Source organism: Panthera tigris, chromosome B1, assembly GCF_018350195.1.
Source record: "Panthera tigris isolate Pti1 chromosome B1, P.tigris_Pti1_mat1.1, whole genome shotgun sequence".
Classification (NCBI taxonomy): domain Eukaryota; kingdom Metazoa; phylum Chordata; class Mammalia; order Carnivora; family Felidae; genus Panthera; species Panthera tigris.
Genome location: NC_056663.1, coordinates 28,210,237 through 28,225,873, shown reverse-complemented (window position 1 = coordinate 28,225,873; position 15,637 = coordinate 28,210,237).

Genomic DNA, 15,637 nt, shown 5'->3' with positions numbered 1-15,637 from the left:
ACTTATCTTGAAACTGGAAGTTTGTACCTTTTGACCACCTCCATCCAATTTCCTCTGCCTGACTCCTGCCTGTGATACAAGTCTGATCTCTTTGCCTTTGAGATTTTATTCATTTGGTTTCACATATAAGTGAGATCACATAGAATTTGCGTTTGTTTATCTGTCATACTTCACTTAGCATAATGCTGTCAAGGTTCATCGATGTTTCAAATGGCAGATTTCATCCTTATTACGGCTGAATAGTATTCCGTTAATATTATTTCATTCCATCCACAATTTTTATTCACTTCTCTGTTGATAGAAACTTAGGTTGTTTCCATGAGTTTCATTCTTATATGTATGAATGTCCAATTTTTCCAGCACCATTTTCTGAAGAGACTCTTTTCTTTATTGACTGTTCTTGGCTCCCTTGTCAAATACTAGTTGATACTATTTGATACTGTTTTAATTACTATAGCATTATAGTGTAGCTTGAAATCAGGAAGTGTGATGCCTCTGACTTTGTTGTTTTTTCTCAGGATTGCTCTAGCTATTTGGGGTCTTTTGTGGCTCCATATAAATTTTAGGAGTGTTTTTTCTGCCTCAGTAGAAAATGCCATTGGAATCTTGATAAGGATTGCATCGAATCTGTTAGTGTATAGGAAAGCTGCTGATTTTCGCATGTTAATTTTGTATCCTGCAACTTTACTGAATTTGTTGATTAGATCCAGCAATTTTTTGGTGGAGTCTTTAGGATTTTCTCTATTTAAAATCATGTCATCTGCAAATAGAGACAGTTTTATTTCCTTTCCAGTTCTGATGCCTTTTATTTTTCTTGCCTGATTGCTCTGGCTAGCACTGCCAGTACTATGTTGAGTAGGAGTGGTGAGATTGGGCACCCTTGTCTTGTTCCTGGTCTTCAAGGAAAAGCTTTTAACCTTTCACTATTAAATATGATGTTAGCTGTAGGCTTGTCGTATATGGCCTTTATCATGTTCGTATGTTCCTTCTGTATCTGATTTGTTGAGTTTTTATCATAAATGGATGTTGAATTTTGTTAAATGCTTTTTCTGTCGATATTTTTTATATCATTCTGTTGATATGGTGTATCACATTGATTGATTTGCATACGTTAAAGTGTTGTGGCATCCTAAGGATAAATCCCACTTGATCGTTATGAAAGGTCTATTTAATGTGTTGTCAAATTTGGTTTGTCAGCATTTTATTGAGATTTTTTTGCATCTGTGTTCATCAGGGATATTGGCCTGCAGTTATTTCTAGTAGGGTTCTTTTTGGCTTTGGTACCATTGAAATGCTAGCCTTGTAAAATGATTTTGGGATGTTCTCTTTGAGTTTTTGGAAGTTTGAGAAGCATTGGCATTAATTCTTTAAATGGTGAAATTCAACTTGAAGCCATCCTGGGTCCTGGGTTTTCTTTGTTGAGGGATTTTTGATTGCTTATTCAGTTTCCTACTAGTAATTGGTCTGTTTAGATTTTCTGCTTATTCCAGATTTAGACTTGGTAGGTTGTATTCTCTTGGTAGGTTGTATTCCTGGGGCACCTGGGTGGCTCAGTCTATTGCGCTTCCGACTTTGGCTCAGGTCATGATCTCACAGTTCACGAGTTCAAGCCCTGCATTGGGCTCTGTACTGACAGCTCTGAGCCTGGAGCCTGCTTCTGATTTTGTGTCTCCCTCTCTTTCTGCCCCTCTCCCACTTGTGCTCTCTCTCTCAAAAATAAATAATAAAAACATTTTAATAAAAAAAATTTTTTTTTAAGTTTTCCATTTTGGGGTACCTGGCTGGCTCAGTGGAACATGTGACTCTTGATCTTGAGTCAAGCCCCATGTTGAGCATAGAGCTTACTTAAACAAAAACTTATTTTCCATTTCTTCTAGGTTGTCTAGTTTGTTCGTATACAGTTCATAAGAGCCTCTTATCCTCTGTATTTCTGTGGTATTTGTTGTAATGTTTCCTTTCTCATTTATAATTGTGTTGATTTGGATCCTCTCTTTTTCTTGGTTAGTCTAGCAAAATGTCAATTTTATCTTTTCAAAGAACCATCTCGTTGACTCCTCTTTTCTATTGTTTATCTGTTCTGTATCATATTTCTTTTTGCTCTAATCTTTATTATATCTTTCCTCCTGTTCACTTTTGACTGAGTTCTTCTTCTAGTTCCTTAATGCTTGGAGTTATTTGCAGTCTTACATTTTTTCTAAAGGTGTTTATTGCTGTGAACTTCATTTAAGAACTGCTTTTGCTGCATCTCAAGTTTTGGTAGATTGTGTTTGCATTTTTGTCTCAAGATACTTTTTAATTTCCTGTTTAATTTCTTCTTTGATCCATTGGTGGTTCAGGAGAGTGTTTAATTTCTATATATTTGTAAATTTTCCAGTTTTCCTTCTTTTATTAATTTCTGGTTTCATACCATTGTGGTCAGAGAACACACTTGGCATGATTTTAACCTTGTTAAATGAAATGTCCTGAGACTTAATTTTTGGCCTACCATATGGGTTATCCTAGAAAATGTTCATGCGTGCCTGAGAATGTTCTGTATATGTTTGTTAGGCCAATTTGGTCTGTAAGTATTGTTCAGATCTGCTGTTTCCTGCTGGTTCTTTGGATGATCCATCCATGTTGAGTGGGGTATTAAAGCCCCCAGCTACTAATGTTTCACTGTTTATTTTTCCTTTTAGCTCTGTTAGTTTTTGCTCTATATATTTAGATATTCTGATATTGGTGCATAAGTATTTATAACTGTCAGATCTTCTTGAAGAATTGACCCTCTTATCAATATATGATGATCTTTGTATCTTTTTATCATTTAAGAAAATTTTATTTATTTATTTTGAGAGAGAGAGAATCTCAATCAGACTCCACACTGTCAGTGCAGAGCCTGACCCGGGGTTTGAACTCACAAACCATGAGATCATGACCTGAGCCAAAATCAAGAGTTGGACACTTAACCAACTGAGCCACCCAGACACTCCTTTACCAATTTTATAAGCCTATTTTGTCTGATAATATGTGCAGCTACTCTTGCTTTTTTTTTTTCCACATCATTTCCTTGAAATATCTTTCACCATCCCTTCATTTTTAGTATATGTGTATCTCTTTTTTTTTTTTCTTCTTCTTTTTTTAAGTAGGCTTCATGCTCAGCCTGGAGCCCAGTGTGGGGCTTGAACTCACAACCCTGAGATAAGACCTGGATGCTTAGCTGACTGAGCGACTGAGGAGCTCCATTCTGTGTGTGCCTTAAGGCTAAAGTCAATGTCTCGTATACAGCACTTCATTGGATCTTGTTTTTTAATAGGTGTTCTGTGTGTATCAGTTGCAGAATTCACTTAGGCTTAAAGGAGTTATTGATGGGCAGACTTATAGTTGCTATTTTGTTAAATTTTTTAGACTCATTTTTGTAGTTTTATAGATCCATTATTCCTTGTGTCAAATTTTATTTTTGTGTCTTTTTTAAAGACACAAAATTTTTATTTTGTTAAATTTTTATTTATCTTGAGAGAGAGCACGGGAAGGGGACAGAGGGAGAGAGAGAATCCCAAGCACGCTCTGCACTAATAGCCACAACCAGCACGATGGGGCTTGATCTCACAAACTGGGAGATCATGACCTGAGCCAAAGTCAAGAGTTGGCCACTTAACCGACCGAGCCACTTAGGTGCTCCTGTTTTTTTGTGGGTTTTTTTTTTTTTTTGATGTCTTTTGGTATCAATATGCTTTGACTTGTTTATCATGCTCCTTTGTGTAATTACTATAGGTTTTTCCCTGTGATTGCCATAAAGTTTATATAAAATATCTTAAAATTGTAACACCTTATTTTTTTTTAATTTTTTTGTAGCGTTTATTTTATTTTATTTATTTTATTTTATTTTTTTAATTTTTTTTTAACGTTTATTTTTGAGACAGAGAGAGACAGAGCATGAACGGGGGAGGGTCAGAGAGAGAGAGGGAGACACAGAATCTGAAACAGGCTCCAGGCTCTGAGCAGTCAGCACAGAGCCCGACACGGGGCTTGAACTCACAGACCGCGAGATCATGACCTGAGCTGAAGTCGGACGCTTAACCGACTGAGCCACCCAGGCGCCCCTGTAACACCTTATTTTAACCTGATAACTTCAATAGATTTCTCAACCTTACCTTTTACTTTTCCTCCTGCTCACACTTTGTTACTGATATTAAAGTTTATGTATTTTTAATACTGTGTAACTAATAACAGATTGTTATTGTTCTTTTTCCTGTTTATTTTTTAACTTTTAAACTAGAGTTCTAAGTGAACTGTGCACTGTTATTATCATGTTACAGAATCTGACCTTGACTATATTACCATTACCAGTGAGTTTTACTCTTTCTGTGGTTTTTCAATGTTAATTAGTGTCTTTTTACTTCCAAGAACTCCCTTTAGCATTTCTTGTAAGGCAGGTCTAGTGGTGTTGACTTCCCTCAGCTTTTGTTTTTTGGGGAAAGTCTTTATTTCACCATTTCTAAAGGCCAGCTTTTCCAAGTATAGAATTCTTGGTTGACAGGTTTATTTTTCTTTTGACATTTTGAATAGGTCATCCTATTCTCCCCTGGCTTGAAATGTTTCTGATTAGAAATCCTCCGGTGGTCTTATGTGGGTTCTTTGTAAATCATTTCCTTTTCTCTTGCTTTCAAAATTCTTTGACTTTTGACAATTTTTTTAACGTGTCTTGGTGTATCCCTATTCAGGTTCAACCTATTTGGGGTCCTCTGGGCCTCGGGGTCTGGATGTATCTCTCTCCTAGGTTTGGGAAGTCTTTTGCCATTATTGCTTTAAATACACTCTCTCTTCTCCTTCTGGAATTCCCATAATGTGAATATTGTTTCTTTTGATTGTGTCCAGTAAATCCTGTAGGTTTTCTAACTCCTTTTCATTCTTTTTTTCTTTTTGCCCCTCTGACTGGATAATTTCTAGTGTCCTTTCCCCCAGTTTGCTGATTCTTCTACATGGGTGAGTGCTTTTCAAACCTAAGTTCTTCAGTGGGGTCACTTTATTTTCAGTTCTAGGATTTTTTTAACGCGTTCTATTTCACTATTGAACTTACAGTTTTGTTCTTTGATTGTTTTTTGACGTTGTCTGTGTGTTCTTGTAATTCACTACATCTCAAAAGGAATATCTGGAATTCTTTGGCAGTTCATAGATCTCCATTTGTCTCAAGACTGTACATGTTTACTTTGGCACAGACAGTTTGGTTTTCTGGACGTGTCTGCTGGTAATGTCATTGGGCAGGTAGGGCTTGCTGTCAGGTCTATTTCTTGATGAAGTCACTGCCCAGGTTCTGAGCTCAGGGGTGCTGGGGGTGTTACTGGCTGAGATCAGTCGGGTAGGACTGCTGGCTCAGTTCCCTGGCAGTGAGTCTATAGGATGGGCTCCACGGTTGCCTGGGTTCTGTGGTCAGGCTTTCTAGATGGTCAGGCTTTCTAGATGGTCAGGACTGGGTACTATACTCAGTAGGCGGGGCTATGAATTAGCTTCTCTGCACTGGGAGGGCAGCAGGACAGGCCCCAGGGCCTGCCTGCACAGCTCAGTTTGTGTCCCCAAATCAGGCATGGCTGAACATTGAATTCCCTGGCTAGTTGGGGCCCATGGTTCTGCTCTGCAGATGGGGATCACGCTCTGTGCTCTCTGTTCAAGTGCTACTGTAAGCGGGTCTGTTGGATGGTCCATACAGCCCCCTGTGTGCTCTGGTGAGGTTCCTTGGCTGGGTGGGCCGAATGCTGTATTCAGCAATGGCTGAGGCTATGACTTAGTTTCCCTGTGCAGGCTTAGCAGGAGAACTAGCCGGTAAGACTTTTTTTAAAGTGTATTTATTTACTTAGAGTGCACGTGAGCGGGGGAGAAGCAGGGAGAGAATCCCAAGCAGGCTCCGTGCTGTCAGCCCAGAGCCCAGCATGGGCCTCGAAGTCCTGAACAGTAAGATCATGACCTGAGCAGAAATAAAGAATTAGCCGCTTAACCAACTGAGCCACCCAGGTACCCCAAGACTCTGTTGTTTTGACTCAAGCCAACCCACATGCTATGTTCTCTGGCTGAACAGGGCTACTGGCTTTGCTCTGCAAACTACTGAGGTCTGCCTGGCAGACTGAGCGCTGTGGGCTATGTGGCTTTCTAGCTATTCTGGCCAGGCTCTCTGGTCTGGCAGGGCCGAGAGCTACACTCACCATTGGCTAGGCTTATGACTCCACTCCCTCTAGGGCTGTAAAGTCTCTTCGTTTGAGGACCCAAATCAGGCAGATCTGCACCCCACCGACTTCCCTGGTCATACTGTGTCACTGACTTTTGCAGATGAACAACAAAGCCGCCGCTAGAACTGCTCCTTGGGCGCTACAAGTGGGAATGTGGGCTGCTGAGATCCAAGTGCTGGTTGTTGCAAGCCCTTCCTCCCTGCTCTGTCATCATCAGAGTCTCCTGGTCAAGCTCCATAGATTCCCCTGAAATCTCTGTGTAGCCAGACCGGCATTGGGGCTCCTAAGAAGTGACCCATGACTGGGGAGCTTGATGGCCACCCTGGGCTGTTTTTCCCCTGGAGGGACCACAGGTCTAGGGGACGGCAGTGCAGTCTGTGGGTAGCCGCTCCTTTATTCTTCTGGTATGGTCTGTCTTGGTCTCCGGGGTACAGGAGGGTGCTTCAGCCTTGCCTTTGTTGTGTTCCAGAATTCTTTGTGGTATTTTGTCCTCGTGTAGTTGTTCTCGTGAGGGGAAGCAAAGTCAGGAATGACCTATGTCGCCATCTTGGTGATATGGCCTGGAAATGCATTTTGGACATTTCAAGCATTTCAGCTTGTTTGGCAAGGAGACAGACACGAAGGCCCTCATCCCGGATTCTCAAGGTAAGATATTTTATTGCCAGGTATGTATTGCTAGTACTTTCTAGCCAAGCCTGTGCTCACCAGTATTGTAAACCAGGTTGATAACTGATTTCTGTTCTCTTGTCTAAATTCATTTCAGAGCTGAGGAAATTGAGGTCTAGAGAAATGCAGTGTTTTGCTAAATTGTCACACGTGCAAATTCTGTAGCTTTACCTCATTCACTTGCATTTTGTGTGTGTGTGTGAAGCCTTGATCCGCTTTGCCTGCTGTGCAGCAGAGAATTTTCTCCATATACCCCTTCTTGTGGTACAGGGATCAGGTCACAGCCTTTGTGGGAAATTGTGACAGGGTCCCAGTTGTGTCTCACTAAGAAGAAATATTTTACATGGGCTTCTGGGCGTCTAAAACCATATCCACCAGAAATTCAAGTTAGAGTTGAAGTCCCATTCTTGCCTCTGCCCATTTCTGTGGCAGCTGCTGGGCGTTTAGAAGCAACTGGGAAGAGGAAAAAAAAAAAAAAAAGCAACTGGGAAGGAAAAAAAAGCAACTGGGAAGGGGTGTGGCTGGGTGAGTGAAATGGTGAAGACCATACTGATCTTCAACAGAGGACAGTCACCGGAGCTCTTAGGGGATAGCTGAGACAGATGCAGCCGTGCCCGGACAAGACATAAACCTTGAACCTGTGGCTGTCGCCATCACAGCCTGGAAGCATGGCCAGATGCTGGTGGGAGCTGGGACCCCTGGAGCAGGGTATCGACAAGAAGGCGGTGTGGGGCCTCCCACTGTCTCCAGTCAGTGTTCGTAGGGAGGGCGCAGCGAATGTGCAGTCCTTGACCCGTTTTGTGAGCCGTTTGAAATCACAAGCAGAGAAGACGTGTTCTGGACATGGGATTATGGCATTTGGATTTATAAACTCCCCCTTTCCTACCAGCTAATGACTTTCCGAGGCAAAGGGGGTGAGGCTCCACCTCCCCTCTTCCCTGTAGCCACTGTTTTTATAGGTTTCATTGGTCAGGAAGATTTTGGGTTTCCTAAGGCTTCTTTGGATTGTTCTTAGCAAGCCGACCAGCACTGTCCCCGTGCGGCAAGGCTGGTGTGTGGACAGCGGCAATGGCTGGTCATCAATGCATTGCTGTCCTTGGGCGGGACGTTCCGTTCTTTCCCAGTGTGTGTTTTGGGAGCTTGTCCTGAGCTTGTCCTGCTAGGTGTTCTGTGGGCAGAGGGGGGACAGGTTCAAGGGCCTCTAAGTCACTTCTTACACTAATGGGATCCCTGCCCTGTTGCGGTGGTGTCGTGGTGGGGGAGTGCACCCTACGTGGGGCTCAAACTCGTGACCCCGAGATCAAGAGTCACCTGCTCCACCGACTCAGCCAGCCAGGTGCCCCGAATGAGTGCACTTTGGAAACACAGAGCCAGAATAGGCCCTGGCATTGCCTGTTGACCTACCTTCTGGCTATAGTGAAGAAGAAGAAAGAAGAGCATTTCACAGAAGGACTTCAATTAGAAATAAATGTGGCTGGTGCCTGGCAAGAGTCTCCGCGGGGAGGGGGCTGGGCCTGCGTGCTCCCTGGGACTCAGACCATGTGGTTTCAAGCAAGACCTTGTGAGAACCCAGTGACTTTCAACCACCTGGAACTGTGCAGCACTCATACTTCAAAAGATATCCAATGCAAAGACTTAAGCAGTTTTTAAAAGTAAAAATACAGGATGCCAAGGATAGCCTGAATTTGGCAAGACAAGCTCCGGAAACACCAACAGCAGGTTTACCTTGCACTTGACTTTTGTCAGGTTTGGCTTTCTTGCTGAGCCCCTCCCTCCCAAGGCCTGTGTTCTAGTTTTAGGGGAAAGCGGTCCTTGTTCAGGTAATTGTTGTAATGTGAGTATTTCTCCAAGTTTGGATTGAGTTTAAGCATCTGTCCTGGTGCCGAGTCTGCTGGGGATTCTGTCTCCTCTCCCTGCCACTCCCCTCCCCTCTCAGAAATAAACATTAAAAAAGAAAAATCTGCCCTAATTTTCTAATTTAGTGCTACTTAGCCTGGTCAGAGCTTCAGGTGGATTTTAAGCAAGAGAGACATGTGAGCAATGGAGGATGGAAAGCTCACTGTCATGTTTATGGGCAAAGTAAATTCTCATTTGTGGGGACGGGGCCACTTTCCTTCCTTACAGAGCGAGAGGTAGTGTGGTTTTGACTCTGGAAGTAGCGGGAAAATAGCACCTGTGCGTGGTGCTGTGGAGAAGGACAAAGGAAGAGGAGGAATTCTTGTGGCATTGCTGGTATCTTTGGGGACTTGGGGCAGTTACAGATCCTGGCCAGTTTAGGGAGGCATGACTGCCACTTCAGTACTTCTAGAAGGTTCCGCAGCAGAGCTTAATCGTGGCAGTGTTCAATTTTTCCTAATTTGGGGCCTTAAGCAGTTAGCCACCTGCATATGGTTTTTCAACATCACAGCATTTTAGTGTAGGTGTCTTGACTACAGTTTCAGGTAACACTTCACCAGTGGCCAGTATTCTTGTGCCTTCTAAGAATGTTGGAGTGTGTGATGTCAAGAGAAGGTGTGGGACTTAGAGTTGAAGGTTAAGAGGAAACTGGGTAGGAAAGCTCCTTTTACCCAAAATCTGCATGTCCCTGTTGGTATGGGACACAGGGAATCCGAACGTGTTCCTCCTGCTACATGCACCGAGCCCAGAGCCCTCAGAGATAGCTAGTGGATTCCTGTTGCCCTGATACCGGCTGTGAAGAGAGACAGAATTCAAAGATGTCAGACATGCCTGCCTCATTCTCCAGAAGGTTCCATATGCCACACAACTCAGGACCCAAAGATGCCCGGATTTGTGGGGAACTCACAGATGACGGTGGTGATTGCCAGCTGGTCTAACATCTATGCGAGCACTGGGTCCGGTGAATATGAAGCCCAGAGATGATTACCTGGAAAATATGACTGTCATTTTGTAAGTTTTAAGGTTCTTGTTCAAATTTCTTTGAATTTGCAGTTTTACCACAGAGGCAGAGGCCTAGTATTTAATTTCAGGTGTCAGTTTGATAGCTAGTCTTGTGCTCACAAGTGGTACAAGTGAACACTTGTTTGGGAGCACTTGTTTAGGGAACAAAACAAACAGATGGCTGGCCGAGTTCTAGGAGCCTGCAGCCTGGGACGCTATGCACACACACCAGAGGGAACAGACGTTTTTCTTCTCCCAAGTTCCCAACTCCAAAAGAATGATGGGATTCCTGCTCACCAGGTGACAGAAAAGGCAGTTTTTCAGACTGTCACTGGTCAGTGGGTATGTATCCGGCGCTCACGTTAGATCGGGAAATACCCTCCATTCTTGTTGCTTGCACGTCACCTGCGGCCATCAGCACAGTGCTGACTGGGGCGCTGGTCCACCCATCCTAAGGCCCCTTGTGAAAAAGCGGCGGACGTGGTGGTGACGTCCAGGGCAGGGTGGCTCGAGGCAGGCTGCAGAGGGACTCTCCTTCGGGGCGAGCCGCCCTCTGTTCCTAGGCTGCCTGGCCGGTGTGGTGGTCGAGGGGGGCTGAGGGGGGCTGTGTATTGGTTTCCTATGGTCCTACCGGGGCTCTGGGACATTGGGGGGCGTGCCTGGCCCCTGCTTCTGGTGGACAGTCCCTCTGCAAAAGGGAGGCAATCAGCGCCCACCAAGACTACCGAATAGTTACTGCTCGCTGTTGCCGTTACTCAGAATTGAGCACTGCGGATTTTCCCCTCCCTTTGGGGGGGGGGGGCGGGTAATGCAAATCACTTCATTGTCATCGCTGTCGATTCCTGGCTCATCACTTCGTATATTTAAGTTGGCAGAAAACCAACCAGACCCTTCATCGGCTTCGGATCCTCTTGAGCTAAAGCTCTGCAGGCCGAGGTGGATGCGGAGGCTGCTGGGTGCAGCAACAGGCACGGGAAGGGTGGGATCTACCGGGAGCCTTCCTGCCGGCTCGGGAGGGCGGCCGCAAGGGGCGGGGGTCTCGGGCGTCAGCGTGTCACCGCATGCCCCAAGTCGTCGTCTCCGGCTGTCCCATCCCTAGACTCTTTCTTAGTCTGTTCTCAGCTTTCTCGGCGCCGAGAACGAGAAAGGAATCCGCTGGGCCGCAGCGGGGCGACGCGCTTGAGCTTGCAGAATGGAATTTGCCAAGCAACGGTGCGACAGCTGGGAGAAGCACTTCATTTTTAAAAATGACGCTGGTGAGGTACCTTTAAACAGTGTATGAAAGTATAGTGGACTGGGTTGAATTTGTCTTCCTTAGAAACAAGCGTATGTCCGTCTCCCCCAAGGGCCAGGCGGTGCTGAAGGCCTAGCAGGGCTTGAACCGCCTCAACCCTGGCTCTTCTTGTCCACTGATTTTGTAATGACCTTTAAAAGCTTCTTGGTATCTTTATTTCTAATGGAAAAGAAACGACCCCACACATCCCAGAACCAACCACATAATCATTAAAACATTTAAGGCTTCATGTTGTGAGCAAGCAGGCTTGTGTGATGTTTAGCTGTATTAGCAGCAGAGGATTTATTTTTACACACGGCTCTTTGGCCACAAGGGGGAGAGACCGAGTGGTCACAGGCTCCGCACCAGACTGGTTTTGAGGCTGCGAAGCTAGCTCCAAGGTGTTCACTGCAGACGCCCACCGGCCGCGCCCTCTCTCCGTGGGCACAGGGGCGGCTGGCGTCACAGTGAGCACACAGGCTTTGGGAGAACATTCTAAGTGCTTCATCCGGCACGGTGCTGCCCAGACTCAGGAACGCCAGCTCAGTTCAACCAATGTTTTGCAAAATCACTTGGGAGATGAGAGCTGCCGCTGGCAGCCAGGCAGGTTGGGCAAGGCCACCTCCCTTCCCCCATGCCTGCTGGGGGAGGCGCGCGCCAGTGGGGGGGTCACACCCGGGGGAGCAGGATCAATGTAAGGAAACAGCAGAACCCAAACCTGGGCCCCCCGTTTGCGTGGGCTCCTCCGGACCTGCTGGGGCTGATGGCCCGCTCGGACCAGGAGTGCGGACCAAAGCCAGGCCTCTTTGTCCAGCTGTCGGCATGCCATCATGTAGAAGCTCCTGGACGCTTCTGACCGTCCTGGGGAAGGGTCCTACTACAATGGGGGAATTGCGCCTAGGGCTGCAGGATGCAGCTCTGTCCCTCACACCACGGTCCTAACGTCCCCTGGACTCGAGCCAGGCAAGCAGATGGCTATACGTTCACAATACGATTCCGGAAATTTTGTAACGTTTAAAAACATGCCTCAAACATGCGGCTTGGAAGAAAAAAATAGATATTTTTAATAACAAGCATTCAAAAGTCAAGCACAAAAAACTGATCCAACCCAGTGTATGATCACCCGTCCTCTCATACTTAAAATGTTTAGTATAAAAATACTCACTCTCTTGGTTTTATTGACATCTTTTATGTTTCGTTTGAAAATATCTCCAAACTGTACAGAAAGGTCAGACCATGCGTTCACAAATAACACACTATTTCTTAAAATTATACAGTGTAAAAGAGTAAAACATTTTTATTATATTTTTTTCTTCGAGAAAAACAGATGTGTGATAGAGGCTGTGGCAAAGTCTTGAAGGGATCAAAACTGGGCAAGGTTTGTTCAAGCCTGAAACAGAAAGAACACGTGTGAGGGGAGACCTCACCCTCCTCCAAGCTTGTGGGACCGCGAAGGGGAGAGTACTCAGGGCGGAGACCCCCGGGACATTCGTGGGGGCGTCTCTGCAGCAGCCTGTGTGCACAGATTTCCTGACCCTCCAAAGATCCCTCACGAGAGCAGCGACGTTCTCACCTTAGATACACGGGCAACGTATTTATCTCTTACCAGAAAACTTTCAAGACCTTCTTCCCCTGCACTTGCAAGGAAATGCTCACATGTGGTTTGCTTTGTGGCAAAAAAAAAAAAAAGGGGGGGGGGGAGGGGGCAGTCTTGGATCATCACTGAGACTTTGCTGAGTCCCATCGCGGTCCTGTGTTTGCTTCACCTAGGTGAAGACTGCAGAACCTCTAACTCTGTCCAACTCCATTTTCTCGCCATTCTACCAACACGTCAAGACTCCTAAATTTATGGTTGTGGAAAAGGTACGTAAAGGGGCACCTGGGTGGTTCAGTCAGTTAAGCATCCAGCTTCAGCTCAGGTCATGATCTCAGTTTGTGAGTTCGAGCCCTGTGTCAGGCTCCATGCTGACACTGAGGAGCCTGCGTGGAATTTTCTCTCTCTCAAAAATAAATACAAAGGCACACAAAGGTCTATGCAGAAGTAGCTCTGCATACACTAGAATTTTGAACAGGGAAATGCTTCTGTGTGTGGGGGGGAGGAAGCTATAAAGAAAATGGCATTATTAGTAACCACCCATCTAACTATCTGAAGTTAAACTGATTTAAGAGGATGTGTCTTTAGCAGTAAATCCTGAAGTGAGAAGCATTCTGTGAACAAACATCACTAACCGGACGAGCTAATACTCCTATGCAGACCAGACCCGCCCAGTGCTGGCTGCACGTGCACTGCGACCCGGCAAACCCTGGCACGGCCTGGTATGTAGATGATGGCAGAAGCAATGGGCCACAAGTCAGAAGATCTAGCATAATTACCACAGACCTATGGATCACGGATCTGGACACTCGGAGCCTCAACTGTAATATGCGGGTGACACTCACCAGTCTCTCGAGCCCGCTGCCACTATTCAGTTGGTTGGTGCCAGTACATCAGTTAACTGTGCTTTTCACAGGCCCAGCCAGACAGCCCTGGGGTTGGAGATGCTCCCAGGTCAAGCTCTGCAAGGCTTGACCTCCATGACCCTCCACCCTTGCCTCATCTTCTCAGCACAGCTCTCTGAAATGGCAGGAGCGCAGGAGATAGACTCCTTCTGGAAATCTCACTTTGACCGCTCTGCCTCCCCCAGGGGCCCAGCACAGGCGGGGGGATCACCGGTCACTTGGCAGATGGTCAGTGACGGAGAAAGCAGAGTGGGCCGAGACTATGCACACCCCATCTTAGGTACACGTCACAAGACCTGTGACACTTGGCAGGGGCCGCTCTTGAGAGCTACATCCCATTGCACACCCTGACTTGAACCCGGCTGGGGCACCAGGGTCCCACACTCCAGGCGTGTGCGGCACGGAGCAGGCCCGGGCAGGTGGCAGGGGCCATGGCGCCAAGCATGATCTCTGGGGCTGGAGCAGCTGACCTTCCCAATGACCCCGTGACCTCACAGTCCCTCAAATGCCTGACCTGCTGCCCTTGAACTACACTGAAGGAGCCTCCCCACCAGACTGGGAGGAGGCAGTGCCCCCTTGCGTCCCCGGGTCTGGGCGGCCACAGAAGCGGAAACCTGCTTCGAGGAAGTGGACACGAGATGCTCTCTCCCCTGCCCTCCCGCGGCTTGTCAGGTCTGGAATGACAAGTTCCACGTCATCCCAAACTTGATCATGGGCCAGCAGTCCGAGCTGTGTGTTGATTCCAGGAAGCCGTTTCTTAGGAACAGCAGTCACCCTATGGCTGTTCCTACTTTGGAACAATTCATAGGGGACGGCGCTTGGCAGCCCCTGGATGCTGGGAACCTGTGGGGCCTGCATGTGGGAATCGCAGAGCACCATCTTGGGAAGGCAGCCCAGACCCCACGTGGGGACGCGGCAAAAAAAAAAGGGGGGGGGGCGGTCTTGAATCATTACTGAGACTTTGCTGAAACCCAAGCTGCCACACTGCCTTCAGGGACAGAGAGGAAGGACTGAACGGACAGGCAGAGGAGCACAGGCCATGTTCCATGTGTGTGCACACCTGCCCGCGGGCTTAGGCTGGACCAGGTGCCCACGGTGTCCTCCAGCCCTAGGCAGGGGCCCAGCGGGTCTGCCTTCTCTGCTCAACAACCATCCTTGGGTAAGTGCACGTTGCTACTGCTGGCCTTTCTGGTTCCACAGCCAGTTCCCAATTGTCCCCATCGCTGTCAGCTGTGCCTTGGACATTGCTGCCGTGACCTCAAAGGCACCATCTCTGAACCCAGACTCACCATAACACGGCTCCAGCTCCCGCCCCCGCCACTTGTGTCACTGTCCCTCCACCCGGCCCCTGGTGACACGGACGACTGCTAATTCCCGACACCACCATCACCGTCTTGGGTTTGCCTCTCCCGGTATGTGTTTCTAACTTGACTCTTGCCCTCAAAGCTTGGTCAGAACCCACTTTTGACAAGAACCTGTGGGACATATGCTTACATCCCCCTTCTTCTGTCCACACAAACTCCTCTCAGAACTCGGAGGGAGTGCCACCTCTCCGGCCTTTCCTGGGCACTTCAGCCTGCAGGCCTTTCTCCTCGGCGTCCTCACGAGGAGTCCTCCCTGTCCAGGCCATTGGTTTAGCCTCCTGAAGGATAATTTTCCTCCCTAAGACTATGTCCTTGTTTCTCCACCCCAGACATCATTACCTGCGTGTAGCAAAACTTCCGACACTTGCACTCTGGGGCAGCAAAGGAGACAAGAACGATGGGTAATAAATGGCATGTGACCCTAAGACTTGATCACACCCCCCTCTGAGAAGCCTGTGCCTGGGGTGCCTGAGAAGCACCCTCAGCACCTGCATGGGGCAGCTCTGGCCCTGACGGGGGGCTGCCCCAGGAAGCAGTTTGGGGGGCAGAGGGGGTGGGAGGGTGCTTCTGGCTTCCCCAGACAATAAGCAGCCCACCCTGACCTCCCATCACTCTGTCCCCTTCCTCCTGCGCAGGAAGCAAGGTGTGTGGGGCTGGGTAATTTTGGTTGATTAGAAAGGCTTTGAGGTGAAAACCCATGGAAGGGAGGAGGGAAGAGAGAAGAGAGGGGAGGAGAGCTG